The sequence below is a fragment of the Peromyscus maniculatus genome, chromosome 11, assembly GCF_049852395.1.
Source record: "Peromyscus maniculatus bairdii isolate BWxNUB_F1_BW_parent chromosome 11, HU_Pman_BW_mat_3.1, whole genome shotgun sequence".
In the NCBI taxonomy this organism is placed as follows: Eukaryota; Metazoa; Chordata; class Mammalia; order Rodentia; family Cricetidae; genus Peromyscus; species Peromyscus maniculatus.
Window position 1 is genome coordinate 99,120,359 of NC_134862.1, and position 26,578 is coordinate 99,146,936.

General features: G+C 43.4%; 1 long non-coding RNA gene across 1 annotated transcript in view; it reads left to right on the top strand.

Annotated features, from left to right (window-relative positions):
• Window positions 1–22,692, top strand: part of LOC107402967 (uncharacterized) — a 41,090-nt gene extending 18,398 nt beyond the window's left edge. Inside the window, exons 2-3 of the long non-coding RNA XR_006062214.2 lie at window positions 15,967–16,082; window positions 22,387–22,692. This is a non-coding gene — a long non-coding RNA (uncharacterized LOC107402967). The remainder of the gene's footprint in view (window positions 1–15,966; window positions 16,083–22,386) is intronic.
• The last annotated feature ends 3,886 nt before the right edge of the window (window positions 22,693–26,578 follow it).

The following is a 26,578-nucleotide window of genomic DNA, read 5'->3' on the forward strand; positions in this document are numbered from 1 at the left end:
TGGCATGGTTTGTAATCTCTCTCTTCTTCAGATTATTAATGTTATCAATGCCTATTTGTACGTGTGTGTGTGTGTGTGTGTGTGTGTGTGTGTGTGTGTGTGTGTACAAGCATGTTTCAGAGTCCAAAGGTTAGCCTTGCATGTCCTCCCTCAGGTGCTGCCCTCCTTGGTTGTGAGACAGGATACCCTACTGTCCTAGAACTCACTGAGTAGGTGGGATGGCTGTCCAGTGAGCCCAAGGACCCTTGTGTCCCTGCCTCTCCAGTGCTGGGGTTGTAAGCACACCTGACTTCTTACATGGGTTCTGGGAATCAAATGTTGGTCCTCATGTTGGCGTTGCAGCCGCTCTGTGGACTGAGAGATCTCTCCAGCCCCAGCTCTGTAGTTTTAAAACTTACAATGCCTCCCGTCCTTTAAGCTACAAGCTGCATCAAAGTAGGGAAACATGGAAGCTTTGTGACCAGAATGCCCGCTTCTGGCCAGTGTAAACATGCCTCGAGATTGTTGTGAGATGTGGGGTGCATACTGAGGGAAGGAAGGCTTGGGGGTGGGGATTGCACCGACCTCCTGGGCTTTTTTTTTTTTTGTCTGTGTGCAAATTGATATAGGCTGAGAAATTCAACCAACTTTGTCTCTGGGTAGGGACATGAGACTGAGACCCAGAATTATTGGCCCCACCCCTTTTGTGGCATTAAAAAAAAAGAGAAAAACTTGGCATATTACATCAACCAGATTTTTCCCCCTTTGTCTCAAAGAAGGCTCAGCTGAACAGTAGCCTCCTCACCCAGTACAACAATCAAAAACTCACAGGACCTCAGCTGCCTCAGATGATGTCACAGAACCCTTAAGAACGCTTGCTGCTGAGCTGGGCTCCGGTCCAGCTCACACAATTCTTCCTGCCACTATTTCAGAGCCTGTGACAGATTAGGTGGTCTCTCTTTCTCTCTCTCTTTCTCTCTCTTTCATTCTTCTTTTTCTTTCTCTCTCTCTTTTTTCCTTTCTTTTTCATCTTCTCAAAAGGCACTTCAGTTTACCTCTAAGCACGACATTAGCTCCGGCTGCCCCAAATAACATTTTAATTGAAGTCTCAGTCCAAACAAATGCCCGGCCTCTTTATTAACCCCAACAGGGTCATTTTTCACCCAAAGCCCGATTCAGGGGGGACTGTCTCACTTAAACTGCCATGGGACGGAACATGGCAGCTTTCCTCTGTCGTCTCTCCCCTGACCTTAATTTGAACCTTAATCTCTTTTAGCCATGTTCTCACTATTAGCTGCCCATCGTGTGTCCAGTGCTAGTTCTCATGTTAGATTCCCCATCCACATGTGTGGGTTCACTCCACCTCAGCTCCCCAGTGGGGCCATCAAAGTTTCTTGACCTTTTGTTTTTTTTTTTTTTTTTAGGGAAAGGGAAGGAATCTTTCGCTGGTTTTTGTTCAGTAATTTCGATAGCTGCTTTGCAAAATGCTCTGTAGAATTTTAGCTATTTCTATTGCATAAAAATAACATACCCTTTAATTGTCAGGAAAATTGGAAAAAAACTCTTGAAAGTGAGTACAAAGGATTCTTCACCTATAGATAGTCCCACACTTAGAAAATAAAGCAGAAAACCAAGATTATTACCTTACTAATTCAGGTAAAGACAATATTTTTTTATCAGAGACCTCTGACCTGGGGGTGCACCTGAATTATTCAGATAATTGCTTTAATTTCTTCACTCATTTTTAATGCTTAGACATGACCAATGACTAACAACAGAGAACGTAATTTCTTTTTCCTAATTATACCTTCCCGTTTTTTGACATTGGTAAAATGATCCAAATTAGAATGCAGTGAAAAAAAGCATACTTTTCAATCACAATGATAAAAATGTGTTTCTCTATTTGGAGTCTAGCTTAATATAGCAGAAGTTTGTAGGTAGAAAACAGTGCTTATGATCGTGTGCCCAATTACATTTATTATAGGTTTTCGTACTTTTTGGCATCGCCATGAAAGCATATTAGTTATTATTCTTTATAACCTAATTGGCGGCTTTGTGTCTGGTTGCCCCTCTGTTCTCTGCAGAATACAATAGTTTGTTGATTGCAAAAAAAATTACATTTCTGTGACTTTAAAGTCTTAGAACTGGGGTTGCCATTGAAAGTTGGAGGCACAGTTGGGTTTTGGAGGGCAAGGACCGAGTACCCTCTGGGAGGGAGGAGGGAGGCAGCTGGGCACAATTGTCTGTTCCCTGCAGTGCTCCATGGTCTTAACAGCATGTTGTCGTGATAAACTTTGCCTTCATTTCACCGGCTAGAACAATTAGTGGGAATGAATCAGAGTTCTCTCGGATCACAGTTTATTACATGCTATTAAATTCCATTATTCAAGAAGTTGCTACTATGATGATAAAACTTCTCCCCCAGCCCTCCATGTATTTTCCGTTGTACGCTGGCTGCTTCCTTCTCTGATGGGCAAGGTTTCTTTCTCTTCCCCGTTAGCACTTATACAGAGCGCTTGAAGCACTTTGAAAATACATCTTTGAAAAGACGACAAAAATGAGATGTGAAAACGCACACACACACACCAACGGATGAAGGTTCTTAATTAGTCCGTTATTTGACACGCACGATTTAACATGGTGTGCTTAAGCGCTCCACATTCCCCAAAAGAAAAAGGCTCTTTTTTCCCCCCCATCCCAAACCTTCCCCCTCTTATTCACTCTATCCCCCTTGTCACTTTCCATTAACCAATCATGACATCCTCTGCTGGAAGGGTGAGCAAGTAGATTATTTCCAAACTGGTGTAAGTGACACTCAAAGGTCTGGCCGAAGGGGGCTTTGTGATAGCAACAAGCTCCTCAGCCCCTGGAGTTAGAGAATGTCACTTCAATAACATGCCAGCGTCCATTGTCACAGCATGTCTGCAGCAAGTTACCAAATGTCCAGGAGTGGTGGGACAAGGGCTTGGATAGGAACATAACGGGTGGTGGTACCATCTGAAGCCAGTCTTGTTGCTAAGAGCGACAAGGAAGATGCTCGGACTGCACAGCCCTCCTGCCCCGTCCGTTCTGCAGGTGAGGAAACTCCGGACCGCAGACTTGTCTCTGTTCCCACTGTAAGTGACGAAGCTGAAGTTTTAGTTTGATGGGCTCCAACCTCATGTCTGTCTCTGGAAGGGCCATGAACCAGCTTTCTGGTGGGTGGGTGTGGTGGGGGTGTCAGCATTTCTTCTGAAATCTGAAGGTTAAATGTACCTGAAAATGGTTCTGTCTTGAGGAGCAGCAGATAAAGCGAATAAGCTGGGATTGAAAGAAGTGCTAAGAAAAGAAGGGGTGGTTTGCTCCCGTCAGATCAGCCTGGTGGTGGGACCAGCTGCTCTGCCTGCTCCCCACACCCCTCCCCTGCTTCTGCTGCTCTGCCAGCTCCCCACACCCCTCCCCTGTCTCCGTTGCTCTGCCTGCTCCCCACTCCCCTCCCACTTCTCTGCCCGCTCTCCACACCCCTCCCCTGCTTCTGTTTCTCTACCCATTCCCCACACCCCTCCCCTGCTTCTGCTGCTCTGCCTGCTCCCCACTCCCCTCCCACTTCTCTACCCACTCCCCACACCCCTCCCCTGCTTCTGCTGCTCTGCTCGCTCCCCACACCCCTCCCCTGCTTCTGTTTCTCTGCTTGCTCCCCACACCCCTCCCCTGCTTCTGACAAGCAGAACTTGGGAAGAGGCAGCAGAAATGGACTTGAAACACTAGGAGCCAACACGAGCTGCCGCCCAGACCCTCAGGCTGCCTTCTGGACTCATAGGGCTTTCTGCTCGCAGGACAAACAAATGTCACTCATTTGACCAACTTTTAGCTTTTGGTCTTCCTTGAGCAAATTTTAGCTTCTTTTCCCCAGGAACCTCGAAATTATGCTTGTTATAAAATGAGACTCTGGACATACATCGAAAGAAATCAAAACAAATCACTTAATTGTTTATAACCAGACATGCTATCTTTAGTTGACAAAATACCTGAGAAAAATCAATTTATAAAGAAACATTTATTTCGACTCACACACAGTTTCTGTAGGTTCTACCATGTGGACATTTAGCTTCATCGCTGTGGACATGTGGTGAAGGGAAGCACCGTGACTAAAGAGCAAAGCTGCTCATGTGCTGGCGGGGTGTCCAGGAAAGCCAAACAGTTAGTAAGAAGAAAGGCCCGTGAGCCCAGCGCATTCTTGAAGGCCCTGCCCCTACTGATTCACTTATTCCCTTCAGGTTCCACCCAACAGCTGGAGGCTGAAGACTCAACAAACCAGCTATCGGGGACATTTAGGATCGAAATCATAATACCAGTAGTTGATCAGTAATGCTGAGGAGGGCAGCTCTCTGGCCGAGGCTCAGCACACGTCCGCAGCCAGGAGGACATGGGGGTCACAGGGCAGGATGGATGGTGCTACCTGCACCGGAGCTGATATCAGCACACAGTGCTGCCTAACCATCTGCACCCGGTCTCCACGGTCCGCTGCCTTTCTCCCTTGGCTGTGGTGACAGGGACCTGAGGAGAGGAGAGGGGACGGATGAGCACAGGGGACGGATGAGCACAGGGGACGGATGAGCACAGGGGACGGATGAGCACATTTCACCCATGTGCCCCGTCTGCTCTTCTTCCTTCGCTGTTCCTGTGCTCCAGATAACTTGATTACAGGCTTTTGGATGACTTCATTCTAGATAGGTTTTCTGTCCCTTCTCAGCCCAGGTAGTTGGACACCTTCCCTTAGAAGTCACCATAGCGGCTTTTCTGAGCTCCATTTTGTCTATTTGCCCACAATTCTTCAGTTAACATGGTCAGCATCTTGCCTGTTTTCATTCCTGTCACCCCTGCGTGTGTCTCTATCTCCACTTCCCGAGTCTGGTACCAGGACAAGAAACTCCAAGTTGTCCTTTGTGTGCCTGTCTGCCCAGAATCCTTGAAGTTAGGAATGGAAGAAAGACTAAGAGTTGATGATCAAAGAGACAGCAGCAGCCACAGATGTGGCCCTCTGGAATGACAGAGGAAAAGTCCCAATGGGATTTGGGCCACATAAGGGTAGGTTTATTTGACCTTAAACAAAGGAAGGTCATGGGCTGGCAAGATGACACTCTGGGTAAAGTGGTTACTACTCAAATCTGGAAACCCAGGGCGGTAACCCTAGCAGCCACCTAAAGGCTGGGGACACAGTAGCACAAGTGTCTGTAAGAGTCACACATCTATGGGAAATGGGAGGTGGAGACAGGAGTCTCCAGAAACACTTGAGCCAGCTAAGATAACCTGGGGTACATGGTGTAGAAGAGACCCTGTCTCAAACAAGGTGGACATGTGAGAACCACCACCCAAAGATTGTCCTCTGATATCCACATATGTGCCATGGCATGGACAGACCATTATTCCATTATTTATATGCATGTGTGTGCCTGTGTGTGTGTGTGTGTGTGCTCTAATAGAAAGGTCATTATAAAGGAGTCTCTCTCTCTCTCTCTCTCTCTCTCTCTCTCTCTCTCTCTCTCTCTCTCTCTCTCCCTCCCTGTGTGTGTGTGTGTGTGTGTGTGTGTGTGTTTCCATGTAATGGAGTTGACCAGGAACTTGTTATTCAGATCAGAGTGGCCTTGAACTCAGAATCCTCCTGAAGGGGTCCTGAATGTTGAGATTTGTAGGCATGTGTTGACATTTCTCACTGAAGAATTTATTTTTCTTATTGTCTTTCAAAGAAACTTTTAATATTCAGGTCATCTCTCAGAAATCTTTATATTACTGAGAAGATGTAAAATTTGTCTATTGCCTATGTATCTATCATCGATCTATTGACTGATGGGTTTATCTGTCATCTATCCATCAACCCATAACCTACCCATCCATCATCCACCTATTTTTTAAAGCTGGAGGAAATATCTGACAGGAGAGTGGATGGCCAGCAACAGAAGGGAGGGTGGGGAATCATACGCAATGAATCTGGGAGTCATGTGGACCCTCCAGACCTTAAAAAATGTTGATTTTAGATGCCAAAGTCTTGAAAGGGGCCTGATGGCTCATGGCGTTGGTGTGTTCCTCCAGATGGCAGTTCCTGCTCTGTGTTTTGCATAAACTAGTTAAATGTGCTAGCTCTTTGTACTTATTTCAGAAGGGAGCATCCTCCACTTTCAACAGAACAGAAGAGCTCTTGGCACCAGACGCCCCTGGCCTGGGGATGGCGGAGGGACCAACCTAAGGGTGTGCAGGGTGTCATCCAAAGCACTGACATTTTGACTGAGAAAGGAGGCCAGGGCTTCCGGAGTCTTCTTGCCTTTCATTGTGCAGGTGAATCTCAGGCTGTGAGCTTGGGAGCTGCCTCTCCAATTCTGATTCCTGTGGATGACAAATGGGTCTATAATGTTCTTATTTTCAATAATTTATTATCCCACCAGTTGCTAGTTTCATGTTACTGCAACTCAAGTCCTTATATTCATCATCTGCAAAAATAAATAACCTAAATAAGTAAGGGTGCTGATAAGATAGCTCCGAGGGTGGCTAAGTAGACACACATGAAAATCTTAGAACAGATCCTGCCATATAATGAGTGCTCAAGGAATGTTAGCAATTGTTATTGTTCCTATTAAAACTGTGAGGATTCATAATTTTTTCATTTTCTACACTAAACTCCCCGCACATCATTATTATGCTAATTCCATGCAACTTTTATAGAAATAGTGTGGTACCAATCAAACTATACACATGTATGGTGTGACACATGCGGCATGATTATTAAAAAAGACGTATTTTTCATTGTTTGTGTATCGGTGTCTTGCCTGTGTTATGTGAGTGTGTGCAGTGCCCCTGGAAGCCAGAAAGGGGCATTAGATCCCCTAGAACTGGGTTATAGCAGTTGTGAGCTTCCATGCGGGTGTTAGGTTCTCTGGAGGAACAGCCAGTGCCTTTAACCATTGAGCTACCTCTCTAGCCATTAGTTCTTCATCCCTTTAGCTACTGATGAACAACTAAGATGCTCATGTCCTGGCTACTGTCAGTCACTCTGCAGTGAACCTGGGAGCCCAGGCATCTCACCGAAACTCTGCTTTACCTGGATGCCTGTCTGCAGTGAACCTGGGAGCCCAGGCATCTCACCGAAACTCTGGTTTACCTGGATGCCGATCCACAGAGGAGGGATTGTGGGGCTGTGTGGCAGACGGATGTGAAACCCATCTCCGGAAAGGATGGGGACCATTGGGACTGGACTTGAGCCCATTTCCTTCTGTCCTTATCCCAAGCTATAAGCAGAGAATGAGGCAGGTTATGGGGAAGAGGTGGTCACTTATGTTGGTGACCTTTTATAGAAGAATGTGGCATTGGCATGCTAGAAAACAAAGTTGACACTTTCAGAAATGAATTTTTAGGGACCGGAGTGATGACTCAATGGTTAAGAGAATATGATGCTCTTGCAGAGGACCTGGGTTTGGAACTCAGCACTCACAGGGCAACTCACAACCACTATAACTCCAAGTCCAGGGGATCTGACTCACTTTTCTAACTGCTGTGGACACCAGGCACACATGTGGTGTTCAGACATACATGCAGGCAAAACACTCACACATAAAAAATAAATTTTTAAAAAGAATTTTTAATTTTTCCCCATACCAGAAAGGGATAGGCGTTCTATTAATGAGTAAAACAGGGCTCTAAACAGTACGACTGTGTTAATGAACCCTAAGAAATGGTCTTAACCATTTCACTGTTCTCATCCAGCAAACACTGCCCAGTGAAGAATCAGATATAGAAGAAACAACTCCACTCTTGAAACACTCAGCATCCAAAATGAATTCAAAGAAATCGGAGAATAAAACATTCAGAAGTATAAAGTACAACTACAGCCTTCCAAGAAATTTATTTGCTGTATCTCATGTGGTTTGCCCTTCTGCTGTCCATCACGACAGTGAGAATAAGATGGTATTTGAGTTGAGAGCAAAGTGGCTACAATGGCCCCCTCTCTGGCTCTGGACAAAGTGACAACCCCATCTTCTTATCTTGACCTCAGGCTAGAAATTGCCAAGAGAAGAGAGTGGAATGCTGTGATTAATTATTGTGAAGAGCAAAACTGAGTGTCTTATTTACTTGCTTATTGCAGTGACAAACCGCCATGGCCTAGGCAACTAATAGAAGAAAGCATTTAATGTGAGGCTTGTAGTTCTAGAGGGTGAGTCTACGGCCATCACAGTGGAGAGCATGGAAGCAGACAGGCAGACAGGCATAGCTCTGGAGCAGTAGCTCACAGCTTACATCTGACCTATGTGTGTGAAGCAGAGAGAGAGAACATTAACCTCAAAGCCGGCCTCCAGTGTCACACCTCCTTCAACAAGGCCACGCCTTCTAATCCTTCCCACGCAGTTCCACCAACTGTAGCCCAAGCATTCAAATGTGTGAGCCTATGAGAGCCATTCTCACTCAAGCACCACAGTGAGATCTAGTAGGAGACAAAACACGTAGGAAAGATGAGGAGAGGTGCTGAGAGCAGAAGGAAGCTGTGCTGTGATGGGAAAAGAAATGTCATAGCAAGAACACAGGAAATAAAGAACCCAAGTAGCATAGGGAAGATGGCTAGCTGATCAGTGAGGACTGATCCTTCCTTTCCACATGTTGGCTTGCTTCTGGGGATTAATTACTCAGCCAGGAACTGTCAATTTCCCAACTTCTTTGTCTTCTGGGTAGATAATGCCAGGATAACCTAGGTGTCCCCCAAATGACACAGAGCTATGTGTGGAAGAAACAGGCATCCCCCAATCTCTGCTCAGAGGAAGAGCTCCATTAGATGTTTTCTGAGATCTTGGGGATTGCTTGTTACAGCAGCAAGTATGACATGCATTGACTAATGCAGACATTGGTATCAGGAGGGAGATCTAGAAGCAGCTATTTTCTTTTGCTTTCTTCTTTTAAATTTTTTCTTAGAAACTAATTAGTTTCTAGGATTCTCTTGTTCTTCTTTTGCATTGCTCAGACATGGCATGCACAGGGTTTTTTTTCCTTACAAGTTCATAGCACATGACCAGATTTTCAAGGTGATAAAATGAAGTTTTGTTGGGTACTTTTCTACTGCCTGATAATAGGTCTCCAGCAGTCTGAGCTAATAGGTCTTCTTCCAACAGCTCATGTCTTGAATACAAGGCCAACACCACATAGTTTAGAGTTTTGTCACAGGACACAGCATTGAGCACTAAAGACAGTGGTCACAGTCAGAAGATAAAAGTCTGACACAACATGATGGCCACCATACCATCTCTGCTCTCTACACACAGACAGAGGAAGACCATGGTCCCGTGAGACCAATCCTTTGTCATAGGATTTGAAATAGGAGTACCATGCTAGGGAGTTAGGAGCATGTGGGCATGTGAGTGCCTTTCTTATACTCCCCCTGCCTCTTCCATGAGGACCTTGAAGGAACGAGGATACAACAGAACTAGATGGTCTAACTTTAAGACAGAAGCCGCTCAGCCTGCATCCTGGACAGGGAACTTCGTTTTGTTATACTATGTGGAGTTTAGGAGTTGTCCTGGTTTCATCTCTGTGACTGTGATAAAATATTCTGACAAGCGACTTAAGGGAGAAAGGGGTATATTTCACTTGCTATTTCAGGTTACAGTCCATCACTGAGAAGCCAAGATGAGAACATGGCTTCACATTGTATCCAAAGGTAACAGCAGAGAGAGAATCAAATGTATGCATCCTTGCTCTCAGCTAGCTATCTTCCCTCCATACTGCTTATGACCCCTGCCTAGGGAATGGTGCTGCTCACAAGGGCTTGGGTCTTCCTACATCAATGAACAAGACAATACTCTCATAGCTGTACCCACAGGCCAATCTGATCTAGGTATTTTCTCCTTAAGACCCTCTTTCCCAGAGTTTGGAGAGCTAGCTTTGCAGTTAAAAGCACTTGCTGCTCTTGCAGAGGATCTCAGTTCAGTTTGCTTCCCAGCACACACATGTGGTGACTCACACCGTAACTCCAGTTCCTGGGGAGCTGACACTGTTTTCTGACCTCTGAAGGCAGGCACATATATGATACACATACACATGTACTGGCAAACCACTTAAATAAATCAAAAATTAAAAAAAAAAATCCATGAAGGTTTTTCAGGTAATTCTAGGCTGTACCAAATTGCCAGTTAAGACTAGACATCACAGGAGTTATTTGTTATTGAAACCATACCTACCCAGTTCTGTTCTGACTTACCTACTGGGAATATTCTCCTGAGGAAAGGCTACCATATGCAGAATTAGAAGGTGAACAGGACTATTGGGAAGGTTGGGAGGAAGAGATCAAGGAAGCTACACACGTGGACACTGATGATCTCAACTGTCTGCATATAAGTGACATACAACCCGCCATCTGTCCTCTGACTATGCACATGAACCTGTGGCTACTAACTGAGAAAAAATGTCTCTTTTTCCTGTCTTTTCACCTTCCTATGATTTCAGTGGCAAATCACTCCAAGAACCTTACTGGCAAGGGAATCTGGGAAATGTAGTTCCTAGAGTCTCAGGCCTTGAAGCATGGGAGGATTTTATTTTATTTTTTAAAAAATTTTTAATCAAAATATTTGAGATTTTGTTTGTTCCCATTTTATGTGTAAGAATGTATGTCCATGTACCATGGTCATGCAGTGCCCAAAGAGGCCTGAAGAGGGTGTTAGATCTCCTGGGATTGGAATTATGTGTGCTTGTGGGCTGCCTTGTGGATGTGGGAATCAAACTCCAGTCCTCTGGATTATCAACAGTGCTCTAAACCTCTGAAACAATCTTCCAGCCCAGGAGGATTTGAGAAGAGTGCTGAAGATACTTATTGTCTCTCAACAAAGAGGGTCCAACACCATTGCTCTTGGTCCTTCTGGTGAGATCTCCAACTGGTTAGCCACCCCCCCCCCATAACTCACATTTTCTTGAAAACTTTTCAAGAACAAACTTAATGAACCTGTTTTCCCCATGTCACCCAATACATTGTTCTGAAATTGGTTTCATTAACATAGCAGAATCAAAAGAAGCCAAGAAAGTGGTCCCTGGGTGTGTATGTCAGATCCCAGCAAAAGACACTTTCCTCCTTACCCTGCTCATAGTGAGGATGACCCTGAGTCCTGGGTTCTGTCTGCACACACAGACAAAGGATAAAGGGTTTGTAGACACTGCCTTACCAGATCCATAGAAACTGTCAACCATATTTTTTGTTTGTTTTAAACTCTGTTATTAAGCTGTGTATGAAGTTGGTCAAAATGGGTCAATATTTTGTTCAGCTAATTCTGAACACCATCGTGTGTACTCTAGGAAGAGATAGAATTCCTCTTTGGGCATCATGGCTTTGTGGGGTTAGATTAGGACATAGTGGAGAGTATTCTGTAAGTGAGGGGTGTGATATCTGAGTACCAAGGAGACCAAACAGTCATAAAAAAGCTGATAGTCAGGAAAGGGGGGCAGGCTCTGGTTTTGTTTCACTTCCCAAGGCACAAGGATTCAATCCATCCTCTCAGCATCTATTCACTTGGCTACCCCCAAAGGCTAAAACTATTGTGTCTCTGGTAAGAGTGATGGTGGAATTACTCAGACTTATTTACAACCATCAAAGACACGATAGATATGGATCATGTCATAATTAAGCTTGTCATAATAAAGGGGTGGCCATATCAGCGCAATCATGGGGGCTGTTATGATGTCACAGCTGCCTTTGCACGGCATTTAGCCTCTATTTTCCACCCCGCCCACGCTTATCTCTGGCTATATTTGGTTGTTTTACAGTGCTACCTGGACCACAGTCTGTTTTACAAAATAAACGAGCAGGTTGAGCTCCACGGAACCTATTTCCTTTGCTTATTGATGCTTTTCCTTGGTGTGATCTGTTTTGTCTACTTTGTACCTAGAATCATGGCTGAAACAGTCATGAGTTTGCTTTGTGTAAAGGAGAGCAGAGCATTGAGCAATCAGCTAATAACCCTGTTGAGATGGTTGGTGAGTTTGGAAAATTCCACTCTCCAAAAAAAAAGTTACTTTCTCCATAGCAGATTTCCTCTTGGCCACAATTATCCACAAAGCTGTCCAATTTCCAAATGGTCTTTACCACTGTTGACGTCCCCTAAATAATGTATTTGATGGATTTCATTAGATATGCTCAGTAATCCTTTTTTCTAAGTGGCCTGTTTTTTTTACCAGCCTGTGTACTTATTTAATAAATATAGAAATCACTTTCAGCTACCCAGCATTGCTGTTGATAAAGTATTCTAAGTGTAGCAACAGTAAGATAGTGTGTTGCCTTACTCAGTGTTCAGTTGGGCAACTTTTGCTTGGAGTCTCAAGTGTTCATAGTTAGATGGTGGCTGAGGCTAGATGAGCAACCTGAGTATTTCTTCATCTGTATTTTTGTCCTTGGGCTAATCAGGACTCTGTCCACATGGTTAGCTTAAGTTTCCTTGTAATTTGGTGGTCTTTGGGTCATCAGATTTCTTACATTGTGACCGGCTTCCTCTAGAGCCAATGTCCTAAGACATTTGAGTGGATGCTGCAAAGATTCAAAGTATCTCCTTGAAAGCCATGCAATCATTTCTTCCATCTTCCATGTGTGAAGGATTACACTGGTGAACCCATATTCAAAGGCTTAGAGAAATAGATTCTACCTAAGCACAGAGGAATGGTTTGTGCGTTGAAAGAAAGAAATACTTGACACGATCATCTTAATGAGACGCAACCACAGGTGTCCCTCGTGTGGCAGGTGCCATGTTCAGAACTGAAGTGCTTTACCCACAAAATAGGCACTCATGAAGATGAAAACAGCTTGAGTTTGACCAGACAGTCTTCATAACTGCTGAGCAGTAACTATCAACACTAAGTCTTTTTGCTCATAAAACTGGCAAAACAACTCGTCTGATCATTTCTTTCTCAATAACAAGTAGGAGACATGTGAATGTATCTGACCCATCACCCCATGATCACCTTGCTGCGCTGATTCATTCACAAGCCATAACAAAGCCTTTAAGTTTGGACAACACTGGGGTATTCACTGTGGCTTGACAGACTGTGAAATCTCTGCTACACATGGGAGTTCAAACAAGTTTCTTTGGCTCATGATAGGGAATACTGAAGAAGCTGAAAAGTCAGAGCTTGCCCCCACTGAGTTTCTAATCTCCCTAGCACCTCTGTCCTTGTGCTGTTTGAAACAACTTGGTACAATCATGGACCAAGATGTTGACTTCAGACAGTCAAGAGAAGTAGAATCAGCATCTATTTCTACCTGAGAATCCTGCTTGGGAGAGCAGCTGACGAACAGTTTGTCTCAGCGTGCTTCTCCTCTGCACCATTAAAGGAAGGTGATCAAGGTCTTTCATGTCAAAGGAGATTTTAGGTCAGCTGTGTTGACAGAAGGATTGGTGGCACTCAGCAATTCCCAGGTCTTATCACTCTTGGCACTGTTCATGTCCATTCGATGGTGGCACTCTGAGGGGCTGGGAGAACAGACTCGTGATGACATAAGAGATGCCTTGACATTTCAGAAACAAAGGTCAGTGCCTGAAAAGGTGCAGGAGAGGGGAATTCCTGGGACCCATGTCAATCCTGTGCCTTCTCACATGTTGTCTCCTGTAGCATGAAAGCATAACATGGGGTGTTCTAAGTGGACAACAACGACATAATTTGCCTTGTTTGCCAGGGTGTTTCAAGCAAGACTGAATTCTGATCCATCGCATCAATTGTCTTCCGTGAATCCACTAACTTTAACTTTATGGCTGGTGCTTTAGGACCAGTTCCTTCTGTATATCCGTGAATGCTGTATACCTGGATATGGTTTGCCAATGGGAAGTCCTTCCATTTTGAATATAACTTAGTTTATCTGAAAAATTGTTTTTCTTACTGGAAATTTGCAATAATCTGACTTTTATTATATACAATTCTTCACTCTGCTAGCACACACTCATTTGCTGTTTAAAAATATTTAATTTTTTAAAAACATTATTGATTTTATTTCATGTGTATGAGTATTTTGTAAGCAAGAATGTATGTATGTGTACCACATGCATAGCTAAAACTTGAAGAGACCAGAAGAGGGCATCAGGCCCCTTGGAACTGGAGTTACAGAGGGTTGTGAGCTACCATGTGGGTGCTAGAAATCAAACCTGGGTCCTCTGAAAGAAAAATAAATTCTCTTAACCACTGAGCTGTCTCTTCAGTCCCTATTTATTTTTATTTCAATTATGGACATGTATGTATCTGTGTATGGGTATGTGCACATGAATGAAGGGATCCCCCTGGAGCTGGAGTTCAAGGCAGTTGTGATCCCCCTTTAGTGAGCTCTGGGACCTGATCCTCTGTAAGAGCAGTACATGCTCGGAACTGCTGGGCTATCTCTCCATTTCTTATGTGTGTCCTGTTGTATCATTCAGTGCCTGTGGCACATCACTTCATAGTGTTTCAAAGTTAAATGGTTTGCCCAGATGAATGGCAGCAGCAGGGACTTCTTTTCACATGCAAATGTATATATAAGTACATGTATGTGATTGATGTGTATACATACAGAACTGTGCATACATATTTCTGAAGAAGCCTCTCAATTCCTGATCCATTCTTTCTACTTCCCTTTGTTTTACGGGTCAACGTCAAGTAGATGGTTTTCAAATGATTTGGTGAATTGAATTTACATGTATGCCTAAGAAACAGTATTGTTATAAAAGATCTCCAACTAGTGTCACAAAGATGAAAATCAGATAATTGCTCATCTTATGCTCTGGGTAAGTTTTTGCCTATATTCATGACAGACATAAATTACTGAGTATACAGGCACTTGTTATTATTTGAGAAAAAATAAATAAAAAGATCCTTTTTTCCTTTTGTACTGTGGAGTCTTTATTTAATCCCTCAATGTAGAGCTGCCGAATCCTGGAAGCGCCGTGCAGACCTGGGAAAGTTCATCTAGGCCTTTATTTGTCATGGAGGGGCCATGAAGACTTCTGCTTCTGGCTCTGCAGTGTCTGTCAGTGCCTTGTCTCCCTTCTGATTTCTTAAAGCAACGTGAACTTTGAGTAGAAATCTGATATTAACCTCATAGAAGCTGCTTAGCTCATAAGTCACCCTCCCTTTTCTCTTCCAGTCATTGGGTGGTCCCTAAAATGTTTCTATTTGCAGAGTGTGGGGCTGCCATGCCACATCTGGTGAGGAGGCCTGAGATCAGGGACAGCAGGCAACCCATTGTTGGTCCAATACCCTGAAATTTTTGGCACTTCTCATGTTAACATAAAGTAAAGCTTTCTTCTCATAATTATACTTGCACTTAAAATATGAATGTTACAATAAGTTCTTGTTCACAGACACCCATAATGACAGGTTTTCCAGGGGACAAAGTAGTGATTGACAGGAGAGAGTGATAGATATCCATATTTTAAAAGTGATCGATCCAGACATAAGGTCTCTACCTCATGGAAAGTCCAAAGTGATTTATTGGTGTGAGAAAGATGACATTAAGCCCATTTGTGTTCATTTTAATTTCACCTTAAATTTTGGTATCCATGTTCTTTTTAATTGGCATGCAATAATGCTCCATATTTATGCTTTCCATGTGATATTGAACACCTGGACACAGGTGTAACATTCAAATGAGGGTAATCCCTATGTTCTCTGTGTTCAGAATAAGTTAATAAATATGTAATATGTAAATTAAAATACATTTAACATGTTGTTGTTGGTAGAAGTGTACAGTTTAAATGTCTAGAGATTCCTACTTTCAAAAGGAAACTGTGGATGAGGCCCTGGTGATGCGGAGGGCAGGGGTGGAAAGCGACCTGGATCAAGGCTCTGCAAGCTCAACTTTCTTTCTCTGGTTGTTCCTGGCCCCAGCCATGGGATCAATAAAGAGTTCACTCTCAGTCAGACTCCAGGACAGTCCCTTTTAGATGTCAAGAAATTGCTCAATGCTAGGATGTTGACCAAAGAAAGTAGATGTTAATCGTGCTTTTATTTTTTTCGTTTTGTTTTCTCAAGGGTCTGACGGGAACAGAAAGTTTTGAGGGAGTTTACTGCTGATGCAAGGTGACTGGTTGGATAAAGAAGTCCAAAGTTATTTTTTTATCTGTAGAACAAATAAAGCCTGGCCAAAGGTGAGTGAAAACCGATGCCTCCCACCTTGTCCCTCTCTCCATGCCTAAGAGATGTTTGTGTCCATGGTTGCACAAGGAGAGCCCGCTCCGTGCTGGGTAGAGAGAAGTGCATCGGAGAGTGACTGATAAAAATAGTCTCTGACCTTTAGTCTTAGTTTGACAGGCAATTGATGATGCCAACTATACAGAAATCAGTTAAAAAATGAGAAATCTGCTTGTTGATCTCTTCTAAATATCTGGGAATTTGTCAGTCAGTACTTGAGTGTCTGAGTTAGGATATTTTTAAAAAATTCTTTCTCCAAGAATAGACACGACATAGCTTTATAAAATGGTAAAGTACGTGTATTAATTTGTGCATGCTTGGCTGTTAGTCTGGGTTAGTGAGAGGACACACGGCAGAATGATCCTCGTGATTTCTCTGTGATACTTACTTCCAAATACTACAAATAAGCACTCTGAAAACGTTGATCATCCTAGGGAGCCCAAGCAGACTTTCCTTTTTCTATTTTTAATTTTATTTCACTTGAGACAGTCTTCCTCTAGCCCAGGCTGGTCTTGAACTCACAGCAAAGCTTCTTTTCCAGTGCCCCTTTCTGAGGAGACTACAGGCAGGAGCCAGCATTCATTGTCCTAGTTGGTACTTAGGAAGATGGCAGTAATGCTGACGGTGGGGCTGGGGGATGACTGAATGATTGTTTAAATGCCTACTATGGGGAGGAAATTTAAACTGCTTTGGGTCCCAGACACCCCTATTATCCAGCTGTGGATATGACTTTCTCCTTGGCTGTTACTTCTGTAGAACAGGGCAAGGGGCCAAGCAGCAAGTAGAATAACACAGCTGCCGAGAGCCAGCTGTGGAAGGAATGAATTAACTTGAAGAAATGAACTCTGATTTGAAACTTAGGTTCTGGAGAGTTTTCTAAACCCTCCCAAGAATATGTCCTTCAGCATGTTTCCCACAAAGGGAACATAACAAATAAATATTGGGATATTTAAAGCAAGCATAAATTTTGGAATTATAGAAACAAATTATGATGGGAGTGAAAATTTGAGATGGGAAATCCATGGAGCATTTGCGTCCAGAAGAGTATTTGTGGATGTACCCATGGCAAAAGTAATGGGTTAATATCCGGGTTTTCTGAACAGCCACAACATCTTTTGGTGCTTATTTAACATTAAAAGAAAATCCCAAATTTTCCAGTACGGAAAGGACAAATTCCGGTCTTTAAGCCTAAGCCCTGCTGTGACCTGGGGCTTGGAATTTTGCTCCTGAGCAGCTTATCAATGGAAAAACTGATTATAAAAGGTTTAGGTTAGTTACATTTGAGTAATTCTACAATAGATTGCAAGACGTTGAACCATTTCAAGGGACAGAGGAGACATTTATCTTTCTGAGTGTGTGGATTTGTAGATTTTGTTGTTTGTTTGTGTCTGAAAATGAATTCTTTGGAATCCTGTGAAGCTTAGGATTCTATCAATGACCTTCCCAGGGCTGGCATACTGTGTGTTATGAGCCACCTATAAAACCTGCTTAGTTTTAAGAGTCTGCCTATATAGTCAAGCTGGCTTAGAAGTCACTAAGTAGCATAGGATGGCTTTGACCTCTTGGTGATCCTTCTGCTTCAGTGTCCTTAGAACATGAATCTTGGGTGTACATCACCGTACCAGGCTATTCTCCCTTTACAATCATGGGAGAAGATTGAAATATTGTGTGCTGTGGTAGACATTGCAAGACATTGTGATCTGCATCAGGTGACATCATGGGCTTTGAGATGTGCAGAACCTGTTATTTCAGGTTAGCATATGAATAGTGAAAAATCAATAATTCCACACTCAGCTATGTTAAGGCATTTGGTGAGGAAGACCATAGAGAGGGAGAGGAGAGAGGAAGAGGAGAGAGGGAGAGAGAGAGAGAGAGAGAGAGAGAGAGAGAGAGAGAGAGAGAGAGAGAGAGAGAGAGAGGAGGACATTACAGAGAGAGCTGAAGCAATGTGCGGTGCAGGGCTGGCCGACTGAGAACTCAGGGGGCCTGGCTTTCCAAATTGGCTCTGAGCTTGATGAGTCTGTTTATTCAGCCACGATATCAGACATTCCCTCTTCCTGCCCGAAGAAGTCCCTTTGAAGATCGGCTCTGCTGGGGAGCAGTTTCCCCTCGGACCAGCTCCTCCCGTGGCAGGACTAAAGGGAAAGACCTGGAAACGCCGCAAGAATGTTCTTTAAAGCGATATCCCAGCACCACGTGAGGGGAGGATGAAATAGCTGCATGAGGTACATTTCCTGGTTGAGGTATTTTTTTCCCCTCACAAGTGAATTTAGCAGCGAACAAAGATGTCACATGAATGGGGTTGGGGTCAGATGACTTGGGTACCTCCAGATCTGTGCGAGCAGGCTGAGGCTTGGGGGGCAAGAGATCGCTGGGCAAAGCACCAGCATTTTTAGCTTCTGTAGGCCTGGAGAGAGAGAGTTCACACCTGCCAAAGCCAGAGGGGATGCAGCAGGCAGAGCAACCTCCTCTACAAGTCTTTATCTGCAAAGGACACAGTGGTGGTAACTTATCAGGAGACCGGCCCACGTTTTCAAAGCAAAGCAGCAGATAGAATGAACGTTCTCTGGTGAACTGGGGGACAAGGCTCATGATCAGATCGCATCATCTGGAGGTCAACATTTTACTCAGAGGTGCCACATTCATTTCTTGATTTCAGAGATACTTTTCTACCTTTTCAAAGGTTTTTCTGTAGCCCTCATGTCAACCCTGTGAAGTAGCTAGGTAGGATGACAGTCTCCTGAGTGTTCCTCTTTGGAAACGGATGTGACACAGAAAGAGACATGGTTTTGTAGCTCATTACTGGCAGGGGCAGAATGACAAGCCAGGCCTCCTGACTCTTGGACCAGGCCTCTTTGGTCGGTGTTCTTGGGACCCGTACAAAGGGACAGTGGACTTTCAGAAAAAAAAAAAGGGAAGTGGCATTCTCCATCTGCTCCCAGACACTACTGTGACTCCAGATGGGCTCTCGGGGAGGAGACTCAAAGTGAAACCTTCAGAGGCTAAGTCTCCTGTTCTTCTCACACAGCTGCCCACATCTGGACTTGTCTCCTTCATGCTTCATGGGTGCCGCACAAACCAGATGCTCTCCGGAATGGAAAGGGGTCTTCGTTACTTCCATATCTGAGCTAAACTCTCTAAGATGCTTGTTTTTCTCAGATGGGAACAGAGTCTACCCTCTCTCCCGATGCCTGACCCAGACTCTGATGACCCACATTGGTCCTCAGGGCCCAGGCATGAGGCTCACCCTTTGGGAACAGAGACACTCACGCAGGCAATTTAATTCAAAGTAATAGGAACCAGAGTTTCTCTCTGTGGAGAGTGAAGTCTTGTCTGGCTTCTAGCTCCAAAGGGACACCAGAAAGATTGTGACTGTGGGCTGTGGGTCCTACTTCAGCACACAGCTTTCATTTTATCTTCCCTCTACACGTAGCACGCAAGTTGCTCAACGTCTGAGCCATATCTTATAATTGTTTCTATCCTCTGAGGCTTCTGAGTGTTTCAAATATCTGATGAATGGATGGGAATCTGTTTCCAGGCAAACCCTTATCCAAGTGTCTCCCAGCCTGGAGTTCCAATCAGAGTCATCCGAGAAATGGATAGGGTAGTTTGAAATAACTCCCCAGATGGCTCCACGCACAGCAAGGTTTGAGGAACTGTGTTTTATCCCTTTTTCCTGACTTTGAAAACTTTGTAACTTTGGTCAGTCCTACACATGCAAACAAACTCTTGGCTCTGTGAAGGGTTTTGTCCTTTACAAAGCTTATTCCACATCTCTCTTTGATTTAATTCTAAGTGAATGCATTTCACTGAAGGCAGGGCTCTGATTCGGGGTCTTTCCACATCCAGCTTACAAAGGTCCTTGGCTCCTCTACTGCATCCCCCACCACGCTCCTGTCCAGGTGCAGTATCCTCTCTACCATATGCCCCTTGGCTCTGCATCTTTGCCAGGCACAACTGCCCTTTGTGACGCCTACACAAAGCTAGCTGAAGCCATAGCAATCTGTGTTCCTAGGAAAGTTGATGGTCGGTAACGTGGCTGAGATCACAAACAACTTGTTCTTTCATGCTGATATAGGAAATTTAGAACAACGTTTTTGTTCATTTTTAAGCTGAAAAAGTCCCTGTGGGAAATGGCTGATGGTAAGAATCCATTCAGAGGAGGACAGTCTGCTTGTCGGCCTGTAATTAATTAATAAGTTAATTGTTTTTGAGGTCCTGGGGATTGAACCTAAGGTCTCACACTTGTTAGGCAGTTGTTCTAGCAATTAGCTATATCTTAAGCTCCATATTTTATCTTTTTAAATTTTGAGATAGGATCTTGCTAAGTTACAAACCCAAGCTGGCCTTAGAATTGTTCTGTATCATGGAAGAACTGGCTACCCTCCTGCCTCAGCCTCCTGAGTTTCTGAGATTGCTACACCGCCAGGCTCAGCTGTGACCTATATTTTAAAAGCCTGAACTCCTGACTTCTTTCCATCAAGTTTTACCAGGAATAATGGGAACTGGAGGGACTCATGCTGTGGCCTTAAAACACACCCTGTGCTCTGGAGACCCGGTGATGCCAAGATCTGCTGAGGTTGGCTGTTTGTGGTGAATGTCTGGTTTATAGCTAGAACAAAATGAACCCCTTGATCTGGGAGGGTGCAAGAGTTGGAGGCTCCGGGAATGGGTCGTGGGGACTTGCTTGGGCTGCACAGCTGGCTCGGGGTTCGAGAGGACGCTCGGCCTCGCCTTCCCAGCAAGTTAGTGCTCATAAGTGTAAGCGGGGCTTTCTCTTTTTTCAAACTTACTCTTTGATTGCTTGCTAAATGCAGACAGGCATCAGAAACAGAAAGTTGTCAATTCAAAGGGAAGGTGAGCCTGACATTTCTGCTGGGCCACACTTCTCTTCCACTTAGCTGAGCAGGGGCCCCATCGTTCATCGTGCAGTAATAGATGATTGATACGACTGCACCCTGATTAGGAAGGGCTTCATTTTACTTGTGCATGGTGCATGGAATTAGTTAAGGGTTGCATAGGAAAAGAAATGATGGACTATTGTTCATACCAAATTATAATGACAGCCTTCCTAACACTGTGTATTTATTATGTAAGAAAAGAAAATGTCTGGTAAAATTCTGTATAGGTTAATAACACCTTCATAATCCACTCCTTCTTTTCTGTTGACTTGAATAGCCCTCCTACCGACTTTTAATGGATTATTAGAGTTAATTACATCAATTGCAATATAATTGATTCTTAAATACTATGTAGAAACCTCATACAATTATGGAAAAACAAAAGTTATCTAGACATCTCAAATCAAAAAAGATTTGGAATTCCTGCACATTTAATCCCTGATAATCACCAGTCAGTTTGGACATTAAGATTGTATGGTGTCTTGTTCTCTCTTTGCCAGGTTTTGACAGAGTTGATAGTTTTACAACATTTAACTCAATACGAATGGAAATATAAGATTAAAGCTTTGAGAGCTATTTTTTTTTTTCTAAAAAAGAAAGATCACTTCATGGCTTAAAAGCTGAAATGTGTTACCTGCTCCACAGTGACAGAAATAAACTCAAGGGAAAAATCAAAGGCGATTTGATGCTGGGCCTCAGAAATCTCTTCTCCACAGGGGTGTAGGCTCCTGGGGGTGGTCTTAGGGTGTTTTATTTTAACTTGGGGGCTCAAAAATATGACAAGGGAATGAATCACCTGAAGGAACAAAAAGGTCTCTTCCGTGTGACCGCCGAGTCAGGCACAATGTGTTTTCCTGTCAAAACCATTGACTGAAGAGTGTTGCGTCTTTAGCACCTGGCATTTGATGTCACGGAGATCAAAACAGATGTATGTAGTGGAGTCATTCGATTGTGGCTTTTTCAGTTTTAACTGATTTGGGGGACACATTAATGAGTACTGAAAATTATCAATGTGAGTCCTCTAAAGGCCTCTTGCTGCACAGATTAATTAAGACTTTTAGATCACTGTAAAATGGTTGACAAGTGGATTGTGTGAAGGAGAAGCAGCTGGGTGCTGTAAACAGAATGTTCACCCATGCCTTCTGTGACTGCTCAGTCCCAGACTTAGCCTTTCTGGGCCTCTGTGTCCTTTCTGTAAAGTGAGAAAGAATGCCTGTGGCTCTCCCTTGAATCTCCTGACCTTGAATGCTTAGGGCTTTTGTTGCAACTCATTTGACTCTTAATATTAGCTACATGATCCCAACACTTGTCTATCAATGTGCTTTGTTTGCTTACATGTGTGCTTTATATTCTTCACTAGGTTTGAAGCCTCTGAGAGCCAGGCCCAGGCTGTGTCCATCCATAACCCTGCGACATGCACGCCACAGAATAGGCTGTTTGGCTGAGTGAGGAGCGCATCAAAGGGAACACTTTCCATTTGCTCCCTAAGAGACACTACATGATATACCAAGAGTAATGGCGGGATACTCTGTGATTATCATTACTTTTAAAATATTTATTTATTTTTGAGGGAGGGTCTTACTATGTAGACCTGGCTAGCCTTAAACTCAGAGAGAGCTGCCTGCCTCTGCCTCTTGAGTTCTGAGATTAAAGGCATGAACTATCATGCCTGGTTCAATTATTATTATTTATTATTTTTTTTGAGATTTTATATGTGAGTGTACTGTGTTCGCATCATCTCTATACCTCCTGCTCCACACTCCAACTCTTCCAATGTCCCTTCTTCTCCATATCCCCCTTTAAACTCATGTCATCACCTTCTATGATCACACACACACACACACAGAGAGAGAGAGAGAGAGAGAGAGAGAGAGAGAGAGAGAGAGAGAGAGAGAGAGAGAGAGCCTATTGAGTCCAATTAATATTGCCAATATATAATTAGTCTTGGGTGACCTAGCAGGGGCTTTGTCCCTGAAGAAAACCAACTCTCTCTCTCAGTAGCTCTTCAACTAAGGGTGGAACTAAGAATTTTATATCGTTCTAAAATGGTTGCCTTATCCATGTTGGTCTGTGTACTAGTGTGGTCTTACATTAGCAGTCATATTGTTAGGAGCTCCTAGGTGCAGTATCTTGGTCATGCTCAGGAGACCAATTTTGAGAAGTTCTTTTAGTCTCTGGTTGCTACAGTCTTTCTCCCTCTCTTCTGCGATGTTTCCTGAGCCCTGTGTGTAGGAGTTCTGCTAGAGATTCCCATTTGGTGATAAGAACTCCATGGTCACTCAAGTGAATTAATAAAGCATAACTATAACTATAACTGTATTTATATATGCTACTTTATTTTATGAATATATGTGAATTGTGCTTTAATCAGATGCCTATAAGATATAAAAATCTCATTTGGCTTTCCCATAAACTGAAATGCCATCCCATTTCCAACAAGACATTTGGTGAACTGGATCAGCCCATTATAAAGTTCATATGAAAGAGAGACCCATGAAAGAGCAATAAAAACTGGTTTCTTTTGAACAAGCCCAGACACATCCTAATCACTGTCAAAGCAGACTGCACATTTTAAACAATACAATGCCTACAGCAAATGGTGGAGAAATCAGTTAACCAAGATTAGAGTCCAGAAGCAGACCCAGGACTGCAGAAGAATGTCATGGTAAGTGTGGAGGCATTTCTGATCGGAAGCTCCATAGTAGACTGTTCTGCGCGTGGTGCCGGGACAACTGTTTCTCCATCTGGACTCAAACTATACACAGAAGTAAATTCCAGATGGAACAAAACTCTAAACATAAAACTCAGATCTATGTAAGTACAATAAGAAACTGCATAAACCTCTAAAAATGTAATCTTGAGTTAGAAGTTCTTTGTAAGCAACATGGCCAAGCCAGAGGTCAACAAGGACAGACATGATGTCATAGACATAGAAATGATCAACACAAAATTAAAAGAATTGACAAGTTGGGAAAAAAGGTTTGAATTATACACTTCAGAAAAGGGTTCAGAACTGTTATTGAAAGAGTGCATACAAAGTATGTAGGCAAATGAGCACAACATATAAAATGAGCAATTCTCAGAAGAAATGTATGTGACTAGGGGACATCTGAATTGTTGGTTTAACCATGTTAATGGTAAAGGAAAGGGCTGCCATTTCTACCTCCAGGAGTTGGTTGGATATATCAGTTAATGAAGATACTGTATCTAGACTACCAAGGACAGACATCAGTTGTGTTGCTAGAAAAAAAGGAAAGTTCTAGAACATTCCACATTATATAATTTTCATAATAGTTTAAATTTTAAAAAAATTACAGTATTTTAAACAATTATCTGAGAATTCCATACGTGCATACAATGCATTTTGACCATATCCACCTCCTCTTCCTCCTCAACTCCTCCTGGGTTCACCCTCCCACCTCCTGGATCCACCCTCCCACCTCAACCCACCTCCTTCCAACTTCATATCCTCTTTGGGGTAATAGTTTTTGAAGGGTATGTGCCTATAAAATGAATTTTAATAATTTATGTATGTTGCAGATGTATGGCACAGCAGCTATCTCTTGAGGTAGCATTGAGACAGGAGTAATACATATCCTTTTCTGCTGGAAAATCTTCCCTTTATTATGCTCAATTAAACCCTAATCAAGCCAAGTGACTTCTTTAGGAGGTATTTTAGGGCATTTAGCTGCAGCAAGCCCTTGTGGATGTGGTCTGGTTGCTTGTTTGTTTTAGAATCTCAGTTAATTCTGATGAGATTCTCTCAGTCAGTAGGTTCTGCTCTGACACTGGTTCCAGCCTTGCTTGTCAGGGCCTTTCAAACTTCAGATTCTCTCTATTTGTACAAGAGCTACAACAGATAAGCTTCCCTCATCGACTGTCCTGAGGCATCCAAGGTACCCCATCTGCCCCACCCCCACCCCTGAACTCTGGGTGCTAAATTAATCGCAGCATCCTTGAAGCCAGGAGTCAGCTGGACAAGACCAGTGGCTGCAAACCAAGCTTTGGCTTCCTCTGAAGCCACCTCCTGGCTGTTTGGTAGCAAGGAGTTAACTAGTTCATATCTTTGGTCATCTGGGTCTTTAAGGAAAGCTCTTCCCCCCATTCCAACAACGACTTCCTGTTCGTGGGAAAACGAGAGGAAATGGAGCCGTGGCTGGAGGATGGGCCCACCCTTTTCCAGTCGTGTGGCTCATTTGTCAGGTGTCACATTGGCACCTGGTGGCTTGTGTTGGCCCTCTGCCCACTCTTGCTGGGGAGTATCCAAACACTTGTAATAGGCAGTAGGAGACTTCAAAGGCATTTGTAAGAGAAAAGGATATTGTCATTAAGGAACTTGATGGAGAGCACTCCCAATCATTTAGTGATGTCAAGATGAAAGGAAAATTTTAAAAACACATTATCCAGAGTTTTCTCTTAGGTATACTCTGACCTGTTAAAACAAAGCCATGGAGTGTAGTTGGTTTAGCGAGAACATATCCTTAAGGATATGTGTGTACTGATTGCCATGTTTGGGTGAGACTAGCAGAGGTACCAGTCTTCATATGGGGACAATAGATGAGTTCTCTGTGGGTATAATTCCTGCTCTAACTCATCTTTAAGTAGGGACTCTGTTTGCATCGACTAATGGAACTGTATCCTTTGACTCAAAGCGGGCAGCTCCAGCAGTGCTGAGTGGGTGTGACAAATGGAAGGGACAATAGGAGTTTTCAGAATTCATTAGGAATTCTGGATGGGCACAGCTGGGTCCATCCTCTACATTTCTATTTTCAACAAGATCTGATAGCTGTGGTTGGAGAGAGGGTTCGGAGCTTAAGAACACTGGTTGTTCTTCCAGAAGACCAGGGTTCGATTCCCAGCACCCATGTGTCAGCTCACAACCATCTGTAATCTTAGTTCTAGGAAAACCAATGCTCTCTGTGGTCTGCATGGCACTTCACAAACATGTTGCACAGACATGCATGCAGGCAAAGCACCCATACACATAAAATAATAAAATAAAAAAAAAAGAAATACTTGATGACTTCTGAGCAATGATACAGGTAAATGTCTGGCAATCGAAGGTAAATTTATCTATGTGTGTGATTTAACTGAACTACACTCAGTGCTCATTAAACTATAATAAGTCTACACAACAATAAAATTTCCTTAGTTTCTGTGATCCATAGAAACTGTCTTGGCTTAGTGCCTCTAAAACCCTCATAGCGTGATCAGTATTATGGACATAGAAGATGGGTGATCACTCTCCCTGAGGTAAGTGTTTAAGGACTCATTACCTGTAACCTCAGTCAGCCTTTTAACCAAACGATCAGTAAGTATTTGTTGACATTTTGATGACCCAACCCACAGCATCAGATAAATTTAATGCAGTTTTAATTGAAAAGATATTTGTTGAATATGTGTTATATCGAATATGATTGGATTTGCTCTATTAGAGACTAGACAACATCTGACTGGACATGCCGCACAGAGGCCCCTCACCTCATAGCTGCAAAGAGGCAGCGGGAAACGTCTGTCCTTACGGGCTCTCTCTCCCCTCTTTTCTTCCTACT